The sequence below is a fragment of the Equus przewalskii genome, chromosome 9, assembly GCF_037783145.1.
Source record: "Equus przewalskii isolate Varuska chromosome 9, EquPr2, whole genome shotgun sequence".
Taxonomy (NCBI): domain Eukaryota; kingdom Metazoa; phylum Chordata; class Mammalia; order Perissodactyla; family Equidae; genus Equus; species Equus przewalskii.
Genome location: NC_091839.1, coordinates 82,623,502 through 82,626,305, shown reverse-complemented (window position 1 = coordinate 82,626,305; position 2,804 = coordinate 82,623,502). Strand labels below are relative to the sequence as shown.

The following is a 2,804-nucleotide window of genomic DNA, read 5'->3' as shown; positions in this document are numbered from 1 at the left end:
ATAATTTTCCAGGGCAGAAAAACCCTCCTGTAATGTACCTAATGTTCTATGCAGAGAGGGGAATCTTCCCTGACCTATGGAATACGATAGTGACTTATTCTTATTGTGCTTAGCTGTGAAAGTTACTTCTCTAAGCTCGATTGGAATGTATGTTTATGAGAAATGGTACCCATTTAAGCAGATTATAAAACAATACTAATTTTATCATTTCAAATCTAGGGTTCTACGTGAGATGTCTTCTAAAGATTAAGTAATTTTATGCTTGATTTATTTAAAAAGTGCAACTTTATAAAGGCAACACAAGGAATTTTTAGAAGATGTAAATATTTTCAAAACTCATGATTTTCCTCCAATACGTGGTTTTGACAAATGAAACAACTTACATGTTTTCCAAGCTGAGGAGTTGGCCCATAGTATAAGGGAGCAAACAGCACAAGATATTTTCTTTGACAGGTAAATTTAAAAATTTTATTTCTGACTTTTGGTTCAGCTCAGAACTTATTTTTTTTGAGGAAGATTAGCCCTCAGCTAACATCTGCTGCCAGTCCTCCTCTTTTTGGTAAGGAAGACTGGCCCTGAGCTAACATCCGTGCCCATCTTCCTCTACTTTATACGTGGGACACCTACCACAGCACGGCTTGCCAAGCTGTACCATGTCCACACCAGGGATCCCAACCAACAAACCCCGGGCCACAGAAGTGGAACTTGGGAACTTAACCACTGTGCCACCGGGCTGGCCCCTCAGCTCAGTACTTGATTAGCATCTTTTGGCCAGCGTTTCTGGGAGCAAAATAAATTCTGCCACAATGAAAAAAAATGAACTGTGGTTTTAGATTAAACTTTATTGTTTTGAGTGCTCAGATCCAATGTGGAGGTCATTTGTCTGCCTCTTTGTGTCCGTCTCAAGCAGGACACATGGGAGGGAGTGGAAATGATTAAAATGGACTCAGTTTATTGGTGGGTCAGAGGCCTGAGACGTCAAGCTCAGGTCCCGGTGGAAGCTGTGGGCTGGCGTGAGGCAGAGCTGTTAGTCCAGATCTCGGCGCTGTCCTTCTGGCTGTGTCGGGGGCACGATGCTGCCCACCCTCGACTCAGCTGCAGGAGGGGACACAAGTGCTTCTCACAAGATACAGTGGTATCCCAAAACTTGGAATATGGAAAAAAAGCAATTCATAGCTCTTTTGGTTTGGGGAACTAATATTGAATATTTAGTATCAGGCGTGATCAATTTGAATGGCAAAATTTTATGATCAAAGGACTAGATATAGTTTATCCTAGTCCTGTACTTATTGTCTATGTAAGCGGCGCTTAAGAAAGGAAGACATTCTGTGACTTCTGCCCAGCTCAATGGTTTGCAGCATCCAGCGAGAGGCAGCTCACGTGACTCCGACCTTGGAAAGGCACACACAGCCACGCAGAAGAAGTGGCTTGTGAAGCAGGTGTGCAAGGAGAGGCGTTAGGCAGCTTCTGGGCTTTCCAAACGGTGCTACATGGAAGAATGGACAGAAACAAATCAGAAAGAGCGGGGGCGAGGCAGAGCCCATGAGGGCTTCCCCAGCCCGGGTCTGCCTGCAGCACAGAGGGCGGGAGCCAACCTCCAGCCCTGGAGGAAGCCCGGCCCCGCACCCACCTTAGGAAGGGGCACTGCACACTGTGAGTGTGCCCAGTCCACTTCTTGGCGTTGGTTTGCTGAGCAAGAGACGGAGGCCCAGGACAAACAAAGCCTCTTATCCTTTGCTCTGCGTCCAGGACTCAAAGAAAGCAGGGCTGTCTTTCAAAGTAGGAAGTCTCGGACACTTTCTTGGACAGGTTTTGAGGTCCTGCTATTCTCCGTTCTGGCTTCTGGTTGCTAGTGGCAGCCCCACATCCTCTCAGGCCACAGGCTTCGGAGGAACTGCCAGACACCGTAGCTGAATTCCCCCAGGAAGTACAGCATCTGCATGTGTGTGTGTGTGTGAGGGGAGGGGAGGGGAGGGCAGGCGGCCACCATCGCTCATCAATACGCCTAGTTCCAGGAAAAATCCCGGAGGAAGTCCGTGGCTTATTGCTTGGGAACTTGTAGAGAGAAATACTCACTTTGTAGTAAAGCATGTGGCTGTAAATTACACCTGGCAGAAAATGTGCTTTCCTCCAGCTCAGGGTGTGTCGAAGCGTTTCTTGCAGAGGAGCACACAGGAGGCTGCAGTATTCCTTATTGCTGACTGAATTTCTGTGTTGGAAATGCAAATACGATGAAGGTTCTGCCTGCTGGAAACAAGCACTTAGAAGAGAGAGTGAAAGCAAAGCGAAGGAGGGTGCTTCCTTTGGGGCAGAATGCAGCGGAATGGTGAGAAAGGAGCCACCCACCTTCCACCACCATCACCACACACACACACACACCCGCACACACGCACACACCACAAGCACAAACGTGCATCCTTGTGAAGCGCCACCTCCCCTCTCCACCAGCAGCTCTCCTGGCTCACGAGAAACAGAGTTACGTGAACACATCCTGCAGACTCAGCTTGGTGTTCCTCATGGTTATTATGTATTTTATTTACAGTAAAATGAACATGCTAAACCTGGTGAGTTTTGACAAATGTAGACATCTGAGTAACCACCACTATTGGGATATAGACCGTTTCCATCACCCTAACATTTTTCCACTCTCCCTCATGGTCCATCTCCCCACCCTCACCCCAGGCACCAGCAACCACTGATCTACTTTCAGCCAGTGTAGAGAGGATTTGCCCGTTTCGGATTTTCACATTAACAGAATTATACAGTGTGGACCTCATTGTGTCTGGCTCCTTTTACAGAGCGTG

The 2,804-nt window shown here is 47.4% G+C and overlaps 1 long non-coding RNA gene across 1 annotated transcript; it reads right to left on the bottom strand.

The window, feature by feature from the left end:
• Positions 1–822: 822 nt before the first annotated feature.
• On the bottom strand, positions 823–2,270 carry LOC139073437 (uncharacterized). The gene is made up of 2 exons (XR_011522180.1): positions 1,631–2,270; positions 823–1,486 (listed from the first exon to the last, which is right to left on the bottom strand). It is a non-coding gene; the product is annotated as an uncharacterized lncRNA (long non-coding RNA).
• Positions 2,271–2,804: the final 534 nt, after the last annotated feature.